Genomic DNA, 17,327 nt, shown 5'->3' with positions numbered 1-17,327 from the left:
GCAGAAACAAGGCAGCAAGTCTCCTGAAAAGGCCTGTGCGGCTCAGACTCCAAACACAGGAAGTAGGTTGTAAGTGGCAAAACGAATAAAACAACTTTTGGAGGGGAGCGAAGGGGGTGGAAACATGGACAGGATCTGCTCTCTATTTAGATGTCACCTTTCAAAGGGGGGAGCCTGTAGGGTGAAAATGTCCACTCGACGGCCCCATTTTTCAAGAAGAAACAGCTAATGCACACCCCAGTAAATAAACGCAAAGTCAGGCAAGAACACACTTTAAGTGAGTTTTATGGGGTGTACATTGTATCTCAATTAAGCTGTTTAAAAGAAGGAGAGAGAGCCACACTAACGTTTTCTTTTGCCCGCAGTCAGCTAGTACAGATTCTGGGGTGTGTGTGTGTGTGTGTGTGTGTGTAAAAATGAGGTCGGTGAATCCAAAGCATACCAGGATGTGCGAGATTCAAAGGCGACCGGTTAATATCATGTAGAAAACATGTGTGCCGAGCCGGGGAGGTGAAAACAGGTCTCTGGGGACCGGGGTCTCCTGAGAGGTAAAAGCGGATGAAAAAGATGGGCGCTGTGTTTTGCAGGTGTGACTGTGCCTTCCTCGAGGCCCTGGAGGAGAGCGGGCGGCCTCCCCCCTGTCGCTTGGCCTGTCCATTCTGTGCGGCCCCGAGGGGCCGTCCTCTTCCTTCTCCCGGGAGTCAGAGCTCTACGGAGGCAAAGCGAGAGGGGAATTAATTCCAAAAGAAACAATCGGTGGATATAGTGAGAGGGAGGGGGACACGGAGAGAGAAAGAAGACATTAATTTTCAGGATGGAATGAAGTTGGCTGTGTTTTCATTAAAACATGAAAATGAACACTTGCAGCCACTGTAAACTAACAGCGATGCCTTAAGAAGAACCAGCTGCTGGGGTTGGACGAGGCGGGGGGGGGGAGGCCCCCGGGGGATTGGGGACGGGGACAGGGTGGGCAGGGGACTTGCTTTCTGAAAGCAGGGAGTAGGGTTTGCAGCTCCAGCTGGTCTGGTGGGTGGCTGGCCCCCCCGCTCACAGAGGTCAGGACCCGGGGGTCCGGACAGGAGGTGACTGCCAGCCCCAAGCGACCCCACCCGCACCCCGCATTAGCACCTCACCCTGAGAAGAAGGCGAATGAAACAAACAAGCAAAGCTCCCAGTTGCAAACAACAAAAGGAAGCAAAACAAAACAAATCAAAAGTCTTAGTCCAAAAGAAAAAGCAGATGAGGTATTTTTCTGAGAATGACCTGAGCCAGTGCCCCATATTATCTCTTGATCGTGGGTTGAAAAATGCCAATAAAATGTATCTGTCGTGCCAGGCCGGACAGTGGTCACTGAGGGAGGGAACAGTGACCAGGATGGGCACGAGGGCCTTTGGGGGGGCGGTGCTGATTACCCAACACAACACTTCGGGAAATCCATGAGGCTGGATACTTCCATTGTGTCTGCTATTTTGTGTATGTGCAATATTTTAATAACATTTAAAAATAAAGCCAATGCGGGGGCGCCTGGGTGGCTCAGTCAGTTGAGCGTCAGGCTTCGGCTCAGGTCATGATCTCCGTTTGTGGGTTCGAGCCCCAGGTCAGGTTCTGTGCTGGCTCTGTCCAGCTCAGAGCCTGGAGCCTGCTTCAGATTCTGTCTCTCCCTCTCTTTCTGCCCCTCCCCCGCTCGTGCTCTGTCTGCCTCTCTCTCTCAAAAATAAAAGAAAAGCATTAAAAAAATAAAAAAATAAATAAAGCCAATATGGGGGCGCCCAGTTGGCTCAGCGTGTTAAGTATCTGACTCTTGATTTCGGCTCAGGTCGTGATCTCACGGTTCATGAGTTCGAGCCCCATGTCAGGCTCTGCACTGACAGTGCTGAACCCACTTAGGATTCTTTCTCTCTCTGTCTGTCTCTCTCTCTCTGTCCCTCTCCCACTCATGCTCTGTTTCTCTCTCTTGAAATAAATAATTAATCTTAAAAGAAAATAAAGCCAATATGCATCTCCCTGTTCCTACTTCCTCATTAATGTCAAATTCAAGGTGGCCAAAGAGGACTTGGGTTATTCTCTCACCGTCCCTTCTCTCCTGAGCCATGGTAGCCTCTAGCCAGCTACTCACACCAACATCAGGGTCATCCTGGATTCTTCTTTCTCTACGCCCTTGCAGGCCCTTTGCACCTGCTGCTCCCTTTCTGGAATGTCCCCCCCTCTCCAGTTGTCCCATGCTGTGTTCCCTCCTTTGTGGAGGTCTCTGCTTAGTGAGGTCTTCTGCAGCATCTGTCTTTAAAATTGTGGGCACCTGGGTGGCTCAGTCGGTAAAGCATCCGACATCAGCTCAGGTCATGATCTCGCAGTTCATGAGTTCAAGCCCCATGTCGGGTCCCCTGCTCATTCTCCCTCTCTATCTCTTTCAAAATAAATAAACTTCAAAAATGAAATAAAATAAAATCGTGCCCCCCACAATGTGCTCCGGCCCCAGTTCTTCCTATCTCTTTTCTCCACTTATTATTCTCCTAAGCACGTATGTCTCCTGGGACACGCGTCTATTTATGTATTCATTGATGGCCCCCTCCCACTACAGTGTAAGTTCTGTGAGTTCTGTGATCGGGATTTTTTCCTCTTTTTCTCACGGCTGGGTCCTCACTGCTCAGTGCCTGGCAGATTGTAAGCATTTATAGATTATTAATGAATTAATAATTAAAGGAATGCACTAATGATGGCATTCATCATTGAATAGCACGTGCTAAGAATTTAAGCCCTTGCTGAGTGAATGAAAGCTAATCAGTAGACATTTACCAAAGTCATGAAACGAACAAAGATGGATAGAGTTTCTCTTGTGGGTCTGGAACCAATCTTCCCCGATCTACAGAAGTGAGCGTAACAGACAAGATCTTTGCCCACCTGGAGCTCGTGGTCTACTTGGGAAAAGCCACCGATCCAACAATCACGGAAACATCTCATCACAAACTTGGTACCGCTGGGAAGGAAACACAGAGAACACTCTGAGAAGCTGGTTCCACTAGAGAGAACCCAGAGTGCTTCTCAGAGGTGGTGACCTTTGAGCTGAAATAAGAAGGTAGAGGTGAACACCAAAAGGGGTGATGGGGGTGCTGGGGAGAACATTTGCAGCAGAAAAAACCTCCAATGCAAAGGCCCCGAGCCTTTGGATTAATCATTTATATCTTCCTCTTTCCAAGATCCTAGGGAGCCCTGGTATTTGGTTTCTGATATTTACTGTTAAGTGCAGCGGTAGCTGCCAATAGAATATGGATGACGGTGTTGATTCTTTGCCTAATGGAGATGGGAAGCATGTCCAAATTCAGGATTCTCATTCAATCTGGGAGAGCTCAGAGCTTATGCAATGTGTGGTTGGATTTTTACATCGTCCTAGTGTGTTTTCTTCCCTTTCCAATCCTTTGACACTGGCTAGTCACTTAAAATTTAGAACTCACCCTGGGTTGTGGACGATTTCCTGGAAGACAGCTGCTTGAGCGTCCCCCTGTGTGTCTCTGAAATAAACATCCCCTTTGGAGGAAGGCTTTCTTTAGTGCCTTCCTGCTCAGCGTCTTTTTTGCAATTTACATTCCTGTTTTGTATGACTTCTCAGAAGAAATCTTGAAGAATAATCACTAAAATAACAGCCAAAGGTTATTACGTACTTCACCGCATTGCCAGCCCTGGGAGCTAGGTGCTATTATTATCCTACATTCACCGAAGAGGACCTGAGGCTTGGGAAGTTAGGTCATGTGTCCCACATCAGCCAGTAACTAACAAATGGCAGAGCCGGCTGTTATATCCAGGAAGGGCTGACTCAAGAGCCCGTGTTCTTAATCAGCGAGCCACAAGGTCTCCTTGACCCTAAATTTGAAAGTCTCCTCTTAACCTCAAGTTCCCCAAGGCATTGAACACAAAGTTCTAATTCATACAGTCCATGTGCAGACCGTGGCGATGGTATTTTTCTCTTGCAAAGGCACCCGATTCTGGCTGACTTATGCTGAAAACAATTTAATGGGCCGATATTGAGAAACTCACAGATGGGGAATTGGGAACTAAGCAAGAAAGAGAGAAGCAGAGAAGGAGGGAGGGAAGAACTAAAACAGACCCATGTGTCTAGGGAGCGAGGCTCCTCAAGGACTTTCTTCTGGAGCGGGGAAGCGGCAATGTGCTTTCTGCCCTGCGTCCCTCTGGCAGAGAGTCACCAGCCCCATATCTAGAGTTTGATGCTTTGTCTTGACCATGGCTTCATCCCTTGGCCAGGGGAGGGGCCAGGTGCCTTGACTGACAGTCCCACTGGAGCGGCTCACAATAAAGTGGGTGACCCCCAAAGGAAAACCAGGGTGCTGTAACCCAAAGAATGGGGAGTGGATGTCAAGCTCCTTGAAAACAGCTGACGCCCTCTCTCCCCTCCTCTTGCTCAACCTCCCAGAGAAAGGTTGGAAGTAAGAACTCCATTCAGTCTTGATTTGGCTCTTTGCTCCCACTTGCAACGGCTCATCCTTAAACAGTCCCTAGCGAAGCGCCGGGCACATAGGAGGTGCTTCGCAAGTGAATATGGGATAAATAAGTGAACGGGAAAGAGAAAACACATCCCTAGTGCTGAATTATTGCTCCCGCCGATAAACGCGACACTGCACCTCACTAAAAGTAGCCTCCCTGTGATGGGCCTTTTGAGGAGGTCCAAAAGACAGCATCTTGCCTGCTGGAGTTATTAACCAGTTGAAAACTAAGACAAAGGGATATGCAAGTTGTCCTAGTCCATTGGCGCTGCTACACCAAAACACCGTAGACTGGGTGGCTTATAGACAACAGAACTTTCCTTCTCGTGGTCCTGGAGACTGGCAGTGGGAGATCAGGTGCCCTCATGGTCAGGTGAGGACCCCCCCAGGTTGCTGACTTCTCCATGTGTCCCCACTGGGCGGGAGAGGCGAGGGAGCTCTCTGGGTCTCTTGTCTAAGGACATTAATTCCATTCTTGGGGATTCCATCTTTGCAACCAGATTACTTTACTATCAAAATGGAAACCAGGTTCCAACAGATGAGTTCTGGGGTGATACAGTCCACAGCACAGATAGGAGCCAAAATGTCACCTTTATTGTTGATAGGTCCAGATATCTATAGGTCTGGGGCTTCTGAACCTCAGTGGATCTCCCAGCACAGGAGAACGTGAGTTTCAAGAATAACCCACTCTTCCACGAGGACGCAAGGAACAGAGAGAACAGCTCTATCCTTCCCAAATTCTCCTGCCAGATAAATCACTCCTCCTTCCCTGGAGTCGAGAGGATAAAGGGCACAGAGAGGCCAGGAGTTTTAGGAGCTGAGCTCTCTCCCCATGGAGACATAACATCCAAACACCTGGATTTGAAAACCAGAAAATTTTGTCAAAAGGCTGAGAGGTTCTCTTAAAATAGAAATGTTAAGAGCCCCAGAAAGGCCATAATTGCTATTATCATCCACTCGGTGACAGCCAGAGGCCGGTTGCCTGATGCTGGGACCAACCTGCCCACCAGGCTGGAGAACAGCCGCTATGCTATGAGGGAGGGCTGATCCTCCTGAGTTTGAACTTTCGTGCTGCCCCTTCGTAGTTGTGTGAACTGAGGCTTGTTAATGCTTCTGGATCTTATTTCTGTAACTATAAAATAAGGATGACAATAGATTCCATTCCCTAGATTTGTTGGTGAAGATCCCTTGAGATAATGCATTTTAAGTATACAGGCTGGTTTCTGGCACATAGTAAGCTCTTAGTGAGCTCTTACTACATGCTGGTTAACGCCGTTCTCATGGTTTTTGTCATCGGCGGTGATGGTTAGGGTTCCTGTGCTGCAGAGCAGATCTATGCGTTAACCTCTGGTTGTCTGTTTGCTAATGGGTAGTAGAAAGAGCCCTGGGAGAGGAGCCCGGAGGCCCAAGTTCAAACCGAAGTTCTGGTCCTTTCTAGCTGCCTGATAAGTGACAAACTCACTAAACCTCTCTGAGCCTCAGTTTCCTTATCAGTGATGGGTGACAAAGAATAACAGAAAAGCTTCCTTTGAACTTGGAACGTGAATTCTTCTTTCCTTCTTCCTGGAACAGTCCTTCCTTCGCCCCTTAACAAGTTCGGGCAGGGAGCTCGGTTCCAGGGCTCGAGTGGAGGGCACCCCCACCCCCACCCCACTGCACGTTATCGATTTGCTCCACACACTGTGATGAACGAGTGCCCTGTCTGCCAGACGCCGTTCTAGAGTCAGGGGTGACGTATAAGCAAAACGCGGTCTCGGGCTTTCCGGAGTTGGGGGAAAAGTCGTGGGAGTCTTGTCTGTGTTACGTTCCCTGGGGTGGGTGGCCCTTTCTCCCATTCGGATCTGCTCCTGGTAGTGGACATAATCCACATGATCCAGACATGGACACACACACACACACACACACACAGCTTCTCCCTGGACCAGGGGCCTTCTACATCCACTTGCTGGATTCCAGCTGATAATACATTGAATTTCCCCAACACGCTTCTCCTGGCTCCCAGGCTCCTCTTTACCCCAGAGTGAGATTATGCAGAAGCATTAACAAGCCTCTTTCTTGGAGCTGTCTCTGGGCTATGGCGATGTTAGAGGAGCACCAAGGTTCTGACTCAATTTACCAAGGGACGTCCTTTCTCACTGCTCCTGCCTGGGGCACCCTCGGAAAGCTTCACTGTGAAGGCGTCTGGAGCACCAAACTCGGACAGTATGTGGCTGGACGCCCCCACACTGCCGCTTAGTGTGGCCTTGGGCAAGCAACTCTCTTTAGGCCTCAGGCCCTCAGCTGCCTCGTCTGCGAAACGGGGATGATGCGGTTGACTCCCTAAGATGATCGTGAACGTGAACGGAGATGGTGTATGGGAAACATTTAGGGTCATGCTTGGGGCATAATTGCTCAATAAACATGAGCTGCTATTGCTTTGAGGATGTTTGTCATTATGGTCACAGGGGAAAAGGACCAACACCTTTCGATAAGAATACACGACTGATAGCATATATGGCCTGAACTGTTGCTCTGCCCCTCCCCACCGCGGCTGACTCCCGTTCATTCTGGCTGAAATGTCATCTTCTGAGAGAAGCCTGCCCTTTGAAGCAGTGATTCTCTACCCTGACCGCACACTGGAAGCAGCTGGGGGACTTCAACAGCTACCTCTGAGGTTCCACCCTCAGAGGCTGTGATTTAACTAGATCCTTCCAGGGCACAGGGATTTAAAAGTGCTCCCCAGGAAACTCTAGCGTTCAGCCAAGGTTGAGAATCACTGGTTTTTGAGGAGACGAAGCAGGGTGACTCAAAATGCGGACCCACAGCCAGACCGCTGGTTCGGCAACTCGTTAGCAAGGTGACTTTGGGCAAGTCGTCAAAACTCAGTGCCTCAGTTTCCTCATCTATAAAATGGGTGTAATGATAATAAGAGACCCCTACCTCGTAGTGTTACAAAGATCATGTGAATTCGTATGCGGGGCACCCGGGTGACTCAGTTGGTTGAGAGTCCAACTTCGGCTCAGGTTGTGATCTCACGTTTCAGCCCTGCATCGGGCTCTCTGCTGTCAGCACAGAGCCTGCTTGGGATTCTCTCCCTCCCTCCCTCTCTCTCTCTCTCTCTGTCTCTGTCCCTCCCCCACGTGTGCTCTGCCTTTCTCAAAAATAAGTAAACATTTAAAAAATTGAATTAGCATGTGATATCCTTAGTACAGTGCCTGACTCATAATAAGACCTTTAGTTATAATTCCTTTTTAAGTTTGAAACAATATATTTTGGTAAAATATATATCACATAAAATTGACCATTTGAGCGATTAAGTGTACCATTCAGGGGCATTCGGTATATTTCCAATGTTGTGCATGGGAAATATCAGTTTCCACTGTCAGCTTCCAAAACTTGATCATACCAAACACATAGACCCATTAAATCATTGCCCATTCATTCCTCCTCCCAGCCTCTGGTAACCTCTGTGGTACTGTCTCTATGGATTGTCCCAGTCTAGGTACTTGATATAAAGTGGAGTCATACGGTATTTTTTTTTTCCTGTGACCCCTTACTCACTTACCATAATGTTTTCAAGTTTTTAACTGGTTTAAGAAAAATCAAAAGAAGAATAATATTTCATGAAATGTAAAAATGACATGAAATTCAAATCGCATTGTGTGCGACTACTTCCGTCGGCACACAGCCGAGCTCTTGACTTTTACACGTTGTCTATGGTTGTATTTGCGCGATAAAGGCGAAGTTGAGAAGTTGCATCAAGGACTGCATAGCCTGGGAAAGCCGAAAATATTCACCGTCTGGCCTGTTTCTACGTAAAGGAAAGGTTTGCCAAATCCTGCACTAGACCCTGAGTTTAGGAACAATCATCCTGTTGTCTTTACAATACCGGCCGTGGAATTTGTTTGCCTGTTCTCCCACACTAACTCCAGACACAAAAATAAATTTGGGATGGATCACAGAACTGCAGATAAAAGCTGGAACGAGAAATCTTCTAGAAAACCGAGAAGAAGATCCTGGTAAACTTAGGTTACACAAAGATTTCTTAGGACACACAAAGCACTAAATGTAAAATAAGTCAATTGGACAACATTACCCTTTAAAATTTCTGCACATCCTAAGATACTATTGAGAAAATGGACAAGTCACAGATGATTGGGAGAAAAATGTTGCTCTCCATATATGTGATAAAGAAGTCGTATAAAGAATATATAGAGAACTTCCACAGATAGTAATGGAAACACAAACACACGCATTTTTAAAACGGGCGAAAGACTCGGTTCACCGAAGATGTAGAAATGGCTAATGAGTACATAAAAAGGTGCTTGACATCATAGAAACAACCCAAATGGCATCAACAAAACAGATTAAAAAAAATTTTTTTTTTTATTTTTGAGAGAGAGAGAGAGAGAGAGACAGAGCACAAGTGGGGGAGGGGCAGAGGGAGAGGGAGACACAGAATCTGAAGCAGGCTCCAGGCTCTGAGCTGTCAGCACAGAGCCTGACTCGGGGCTCGAACTCACGAGCTGTGAGATCATGATCTGAGCCGAAATTGGATGCTTAACCAACTGAGCCACCTAGGTGCCCCCAAAACAGATTTTTCAAAAAGTTTTATTTATTTTGAGAAAAAAGAGAGAGAGAGAGAGAGAGACAGAGTAAGAGCAGGGGAGAGGCAGAGAGAGAAGATTCCAAGCAGGAGCAGAGCCTGGCACGGGGCTTGAACTCATGAACTGTGAGATCATGACCTAAGCCAAGAACAAGAGTCAGATTTCAGTCAGCTTAACTGACTGAGCCACCCAGGCATCTCCAAAACTTTTTTTTTTAAAGTTCATTTATTTATTTTGAGAGAGGGTAGGAGGAGAGGCAGAGAGGAGAGGGAGAGAGAGAATCCCAAGCAGGCTGCATGCTGTCAGTATAGAGCCAGATGCTTGGCTTGAACCCATGAACCGTGAGATCATGACTTGAGCCAAAATGAAGACTTGGACGCTCAACTAACTGAGCCACCCAGGCAGCCCAAAACAGATTTTTAATGGGAATGCAAGCTGGTGCAGCCACTCTGGAGAATAGTATAGCGGTTCCTCAAAAAACTAAAAATAGAACTTCCCTATGACCCAGCAATTGCCCTACTAGGCATTTATCCATGGGATTCAAGGGTGCTGTTTCGAAGGGACACACGCACCCCCATGTTTATAGCAGCACGATCAACAATAGCCAAAGCGTGGAAAGAGCTCAAATGTCCATCAACAGATGAATGGGTAAAGAAGATGTGGTGTGTATATACAACGGAGTATTACTCGGCAATCAAAAAGAAGGAAATCTTGCCATTGGCAACTACATGGATGGAACTGAAGGGTATTATGCTAAGTGAAATTAGTCAGAGAAAGACAAAAATCATATGACTTCACTCATATGAGGACTCTAAGAGACAAAACAGATGAACAGAAAGGAAGGGAAACAAAAATAATGTAAAAACAGGGAGGGGGACAAAACAGAAGAGACTCATAAATATGGAGAACAGACTGAGGGTTACTGGAGGGATTGTGGGAGGGGGGATGGGCTAAATGGGTCAGAGGCACTGAGGAATCTACTCCTGAAACCATTGTTGCACTAGATGCTAACTAATTTCGATGTAAATTTAAAAAAAGAAAAAAGAAAGCAAGTTAAAAAGAAAGAAAGAAAAAAAAGAACTATAAAAAAATCCAGATTTTTTTTTTTTAATTTTTTTTCAACGTTTTTTATTTATTTTTGGGACAGAGAGAGACAGAGCATGAACGGGGGAGGGGCAGAGAGAGAGGGAGACACAGAATCAGAAACAGGCTCCAGGCTCCAGGCTCCGAGCCATCAGCCCAGAGCCTGATGCGGGGCTGGAACTCACGGACCGCGAGATCGTGACCTGGCTGAAGTCGGACACTTAACCGACTGCGCCACCCAGGCGCCCCAAAAAATCCAGATTTTTAAAAATCTCACAACTGTACAACGTGGAAGAAAGCAGATGCAAAGGAACACATGCTGTGTGGTGCCCTTTGGATGAGGTTCTAGAAAAAAAGGAATCTATAAGGACAGGAAGTAGATCAGTAGTTGCCTTGGGAGCCGGTGGAAAGGTGATGGTGCTTCCTATTGCCTAGAACAGGGCAGGGGGAACTTTCTGGGATAATGAAAACATTCCATAATTTCTCTGGGGTGGATGTCAATTACAATACAGTTGCCAAAACCCAGAACTAAACCCTTAAGATCTCGGCCTTGTATTGGATGTAGATTACGTTGCCTGGCTTTGAAAGGTGGGAAAAGGTCCCTTCATAGATGGATCAGTTCTGGGTGTCAGGCTCTCCTGCCCTTGACGAGCCCAGCGGCTTTGCAAAGGAAAAGGAGACACCGTGGTGCCCCGAAGTCTGTGGGCTGCAAATGACCCAACAACTCATTTCCTGTTTTAACTGGAGCTGTCCCATGAAGGAAATAACAGCCATCACTCCTCCTCAGAGCCCTGAAACTTGGGAGTCTGGAAAGCTGTTTCCTGGCTGCACCCTCCCGTCAGCTGGGAACGGCTTCCACCTGCTCCTCATGGAAGCCGCTGGGGGCTGGGGCCCAGCACTAGCCCATTTGGCCAGAAGCCCGCTCCCCCCAGCAGGCTGCATAGACCCGCCTGAGTGAGCACACTGGTTCCCACCCGAAGGAGAGGTGGAGAAGCAGAGGACGAGGCCGCCTCTAGTTTTCTTCTCAAGGGGGCAAGTGAAACAGAGTTCCTCCGTGAGGCAAGTTGTTAAGACCCTTGGGTTCCTTCCATCCGCGGTCAGAGTCTGAATCTTTCCTTGTCGCGTGAGTTTCCTAGGGCTGCTGTTAACAAATTCCCTCACAATGAGCGCCTTAATTAATACACATTTATTACCGTACAGGTCCGGAGGTCAGGTGTCCCACACAGACCACGTCGGCTAAGACCGAGCTGTCGGTAGGGCCGCGTTCCTCCCGGAGGTTCCGGGGGACAGTCCATCACCTGGACGTTTCCAGTGCTGGAAGCTGCCTACGTTCTTTGGCTCATGGCCCCTTCCCCGTCTTCAACCTATTTTCTTCCAGTCACAGTCCCCCCGCCTGTCTCCCTCTCCCACTTCCAAGGACCCTTGCGATGACCTTGGGTCCACCTGGGTGATCCAGGATAATCTCTCTACTTTAAACTCAGCTGACGAGCGGGGCGCCTGGGTGGCTCAGTCGCTTGAGCATCCGACTTCGGCTCAGATCATGATCTCGCGGTCCATGAGTTCGAGCCCTGCGTGGGGCTCTGTGCTGACGGCTCGGAGCCTAGAGCCTGCTTCAGGATCTGTGTCTCCCTCTCTCTCTGCCCCTCCCCTGCTCACACTCTGTTTCTGTCTCGCTCTCAAAAATAAACATTAAAATCAGCTGCCGAGCAAGCTTAGTTCTATCGGCGACCTCAATTCCCCTTGCCATTCAAAGTGACAGATTCACAGGCTCTAGGGTTTGGAGACAGGCCTCCTCCGGGAGCCATTATTCAGCCAATTACTCTCTGTGATGTTCTAGCCCAATGTTAACTCACAACCTTCTCAATCGCTTAAAATGGACCTGGAGTGATAGTCTGGCTCTGAGATTTATAAGTGGTAAGGCTAATGACAGCCACAACAGCAACAGCAATGACGCAGACTACACATTGAGAATATGATATAAAGCAGGCATGGGGGTCACCTGGTCTCATTTGATCCTTCTAGGACCCCTAGGGAAGGAGATATCATTACCCCCATTATCGATGGGGAAACTGAGGCCTAGGCACTATAAATAACCAGCACAAGAATGCTCAGCTTTTAACGGCAGATCTAAGATTGGGACCCTAGTTTGTCTGACTTTTAGAGTCCCTGCTCTGAATAGCAAATGTCTTAATAACAAACCTCTGCTACATCTCCAAGTCATCTTTTCTCTGAGCAGAGATTGTAGATGAGGATTGAAGATAATGTCTGTCTAATGCTTAGTCCGTAAGAGAACTCCAAACATGGAACTTTTATAGGTAGCTCAAAGATAGTCTTGTTGTCTCTCTATGCTTTCTCCTGATCCTTCCATCCATCCAAACATCCATCCATCCATCCATCCATCCATCCATCTAAGGCTTGCTTTAAAGTAGATACAATATGGTATAACAGTTAGGCATGACATTCAGCTACCTGGGTTCAACTGGTAGTTTTAGTTGCTTCTATTGGGCTCACATCACCTCTGTAAGCCTCAGATTCTTTCCCATTTGTAAAAATTGGCACGCAATTATACCTACCTTATCAAGCTGTTGGGAGCATCAGAACAATCATGGATGCACACAACGCATGGTCAACTACCATGACTGAGCCACGCCTGTGTGTCCATTACTGAAGCAGGTAGTGTGAGTGGAGGAATTGTGACTTATGTTCACAAGGATCTCTAACGCACACACACACACACACACACACACACACACACATTAATGACATAAAATGGGAAATTAGGGAGGGCTGTAAATTGAATGCTGAGACAGTGGAAACATGGTTCCAATTCGTGGTTAGGAAACCCATAAAGGACGAGGTCAGTGTGTACTCAGAGAGAGGAAGAGCTCACTAATAAAGAACGTAGGGTGAATCACGCAGACCATCAGTGCCTGCTGCCCTTGAAGATCCCCTTGACCGCTCTGCTGGGCTATTTTAGTCACCAGATGTGGTCTAGCCCAACACTTCTTCCACACAGCTGTCCACATATGACCTGTGCGATTGCACCATATCTGGCCCCAGCTTGTTTAGTATTCACTTTATATTTTTCTTTACATTAATCCACTACTTATACTTAACTCCATTTATATAAAAAGGAAGCTTCATTATCACTCTATTAATGGGGGGTGGACTTGCTTGCCACAGGTGGAAAGAAACACGATAAATACATGGCTATTAAAAGTATGACATAATTTGTCCGTACAGCTCTTAATGTTATTCTGTACCCCACGTGTGGTTGACACGTTGCTATGGAAACAGCTGAGGCTTCTGCACCTTTAGATGCCTGATGCCTAACCTCTCTGCTTCTTGGTTTCTCATCGTTGAGATGGGAGGTTAACACAAATAGTCACCATTGTTGAGTAATGACCGAGCCGAGCAGCGTGCACCCTGCAGATCGCCCCGTTCCCACAAAATTCCGATGTATTGCTACTTAAGTTGTATCTATGGGGAAATCGAGGCACAGAGAGGGGAAGGGACTTTGCCCAGTCACAAGGCTCATGCCCGGAAGGGCGGGAATGTGAGCCTCAGCCCGTCTGAATACAAACCCTTGACCAGGGCTCAGTACCGCCTCTGTGCTATCCTCCATTCATAGGGGCTGAGAGCTATCAAAGTAGCAAATGCTTAGGATGTACAGGGAGAGGGGCGCCTGGGGGGCTCAGTCGGTTCAGCTTCCAACTTCGACTCAGGTCATGAGCTCATGGTTTGTGGGTTCCAGCCCCAAATCTGGTTCTCTGTTGGTCAGGGCAGAGCCCCTTCGGATCCTCTGTCTCTCTCTCCCTCTGTCCCTCCTGCGCTCACTCTCTCTCAAAAAGAAATAAACATTAAAAAAAAAAAAAAGATGTACTGGGGAAAGGAGGGGAGGATATTTAATGGGCATTTAGCGTGGGCCAGATACCCTTCTAAACACTCTTTCTGTATTAACTCGCCTGGTCCTCATAGCAGACCTGGGATGGAGGTCTTATTATGGTTCCCATCTTTCAAATGAGAATGTTGAGGCACAGAGCCTTTAATTACCTTGCAACCAATGAATGGTGAACGTGGACTGGAACCCAAGGGGTCTGGCTCCGGAGCCCGTGTCCACACAACCTATAAAGCATCGTACGCGGACGGTGGTTTATGTCATCCCCCGTGATGGTTTCCAGGCTGCAACTGGACATACATCAGTGGCCTCAGCTCTTATCTTGGCCCCTGCCAAGCTGCACCTTGCTTTCTTTCCTGTTTAAGATGGAATGCAGATGACCTTGGCCTTCTATGAAATTAACCTCACGCCAAGAAAGTGCTCATTCGTTCAGTCCTGTGACATCATAGATGCCTGTCCCTGCCAGGCGCTGTGCCTGGAGTCCAGAAACAAGAAGGCAGTCATGTGTGGGGCTCAGATGGGTGAGCTGTGGTCATAAACACCTGAGATCTACGTCCAGCACCAGCATGCTCCAGCTGTGGGACTTCTGGTTCAAAACCTTCCGAGCATCTATTTCCTCATCTGTAAAATAAGATTATGACGACTACCCATACCTTTTTTTTTTTTTTTCCTGTAATTTAGTTTTCAGAGAGAACTTTTTGGGTGAGTGTTTACTTAATAATACCTCCTTGGACGCCTGGGTGGCTCGATCGCCAAGCATCTGACTTTGGCTCAGGTCGTGGTCTCACGGTTCATGAGTGCCAGCCCTGGATCAGGTGAGCTCGAGCCCCGCTTCTTTCTTCCTCTCTCTCCCTCTCCCTCTCCCCTTCTGCCCCTCCTGGGATTCTCTCTCCCCCCTCTGCCCCTGGCTCATTTGCACCCTTTCTTTCTTTCAAAAAAACCAAAACCCAAAGCAAAAACCGTCTTAACACATCTTATTCTGTTGAGTAGAGGAGTATCATGACCATTTTCGTACGTTTCTGTTTGTTTGCCGATTGTAAAAGTAACACAGGCCCACAATCCTGTCTTAGAACCTAAGGGCCAGAGGCATTTTGCACGTCAGGTTTTTTTTTTTTTTCATAGTTTAGAAGTGTTTTATTTATGCTGAATATCAAATCAACAGTTTAATACTTCTGAGAAATGTATGAATATTTACATCACCTGAGATCGTTAAAAGCCCTCATATACATTCAGAGGAGTCCAGATTTGCCATCAAATAAACTGTGGATTTTGCAGTTGTGGCTGAGGGATTATAAACAGGACTTTGCACATGTTTTAGTAGAAAACTTAGGAAAACACAGTGTGGTACCAAAAAGAAAATAATGATATTAACAAGAGATAACTGCTAAAATTTCCATGTGTCTCTCCTAATTCATTGAATTATTCAGCAATGTTTTCAAACACCTATTAGATGTTCCAGGCGAGTGATTCTTGATCAGGGGCAATTTTGTCACCCAAGGGACATTTGGCAATATCTGGAGACATTTTGGTTGTCATAACTGGGTGGGGAGAGGGGTACCCCCAGCACCTAGTGAGTAGAGGTCAGGGATGCTGCAAAACATTCTGTAATTCACAGGACAACCCCCACAACAGAGAATGATCCAGCCCCCATGTCAGTAGGGCCATGACTGGGAAACCTTGGTCTGGGTTCTGGGCATATAGCAATAAACAAAACAATAAAAAATTAATCTGTTTAGTAAGGATTTATAAAATATATGTAATATATATACACACAGACAGATATGTGTTCTTAAAATGTGGTATTATTCAGTGTATAGTTTGTTACTTAACATTGCTTCACAAACATTTTACAATATTATCAAAAATTCTTCAAACACATGATTTTTATGCCCAGAATACATTCCTTCAGAAAGACATAAAATTTTTAGCCATGCCTTTATATTAAAGTGGATTCTTCCCGTCTTTTTTCTGTTATTTAAAACAATACCATGATGAATATCCTTACCTCTGCGTCTCTGATTATTCCATTAGATGCTAAGGCTTGAGGTTCATTCTAGAGGTGGGGGGACTGAATCAAAGGGTATACGCTTTTAAATCATCCTCGATGTACCTGATGAAATTGCTTTGCAGAAAGGTTGTCCCCATTTTACTTGGTGGAAGAGTTTACATTTAAAAATCGGGAGTCTTATGGTATTAAATAACAAACAGAGCTGGTTTAAGCTCACAATAACACTTCTAGAAAATTCTAACTGGAAGAGGCCTTCAGAAAGAGGAGCATACAATATGTTGGGCTCAAATTCTACTCACCATTTGAAACTGAATGGATGGGGTGTATTTCCTCTCAATCAGTCCCATGGTACTCATTGCATTTTAATCCTCCCAGGATGCAAACAGATTGGATACAGTTCAAAGACTGGGCAGCAAAACATAATTAAGAAGTGACTGACTTATGGGAAAAGATGAAAAGAGCTCCAAGTCCGAAAGCCATGTTGCAGAAACCCCTGGAAGGAGGTGATCACCATTTCCAAGCATGGAAATGCAGGAAATAAAAGACGAGGAGAGGAACTTCTGGGAGAGGGGCAGGAGTTCAAAAGGTAATGGGATCTACTTGAACAATGAGAATTCCAGAGTGAAATCTCAAGAGGAAACTTCCCCGTGGTTCTTTATAAGAATAATCTGTCAAGGAAATGATAGAATTCCTTTAAAAGAGTAAGTGGGTAAGCCAGTAAGGGAGCGCAGGTCAATTAGATAATGGGATTTTTTTTTCTCCAGAGGGTGTTGCATGAGAACCTACTAGAATGGGTAAGATTGGCCCTTCCCCAGGAGGTGAATGAGTATACACAGTGTCTGTGATAAATCACAGTTGAATGGAGAACCGTGATTTGAAGGGAAGAGAATGCACATTTCTTCTGAGGCTAAACACCAGCACCAAAAAGCCCGTCATTTACAGTGGGGGTCGGCCAACTTTTTCCGTGAGAAGCATGGATCATAAATGTTCTCTGCCATGTGGCCCTCCGGGCTCTGTGTCACCTGTCTACTCTGCCTTTGTTGGCTGAAAGCAATCATAGATGATATGTAAATAATACGCATGGCTGTGTTTCAGTAAAACTTTATTGACAAAGACAGTGCTCAGGAAGCTTGGTTTGCTGACCCCTGATCTAGAGCAGTGGGCAAGAGGCGGTGTAAAAAAAACAAAACAAAACAAAACAAAACGAGGAGGTTCTGGAGATGTGGGCTCAAAGGCCGTTTCTACGCCCGCCGGGCAGT

The 17,327-nt window shown here is 46.6% G+C and overlaps 1 long non-coding RNA gene across 1 annotated transcript; it reads right to left on the bottom strand.

The window, feature by feature from the left end:
• Positions 1–287: 287 nt before the first annotated feature.
• On the bottom strand, positions 288–14,435 carry LOC107180108. The gene is made up of 3 exons (XR_001510841.2): positions 14,216–14,435; positions 2,899–2,974; positions 288–709 (listed from the first exon to the last, which is right to left on the bottom strand). It is a non-coding gene; the product is annotated as an uncharacterized LOC107180108 (long non-coding RNA).
• Between the last annotated feature and the right edge of the window lie 2,892 nt (positions 14,436–17,327).

The sequence above is a fragment of the Panthera tigris genome, chromosome A3 (genome assembly GCF_018350195.1).
Source record: "Panthera tigris isolate Pti1 chromosome A3, P.tigris_Pti1_mat1.1, whole genome shotgun sequence".
Classification (NCBI taxonomy): domain Eukaryota; kingdom Metazoa; phylum Chordata; class Mammalia; order Carnivora; family Felidae; genus Panthera; species Panthera tigris.
This window is presented reverse-complemented; position numbering and strand designations above follow the sequence as displayed.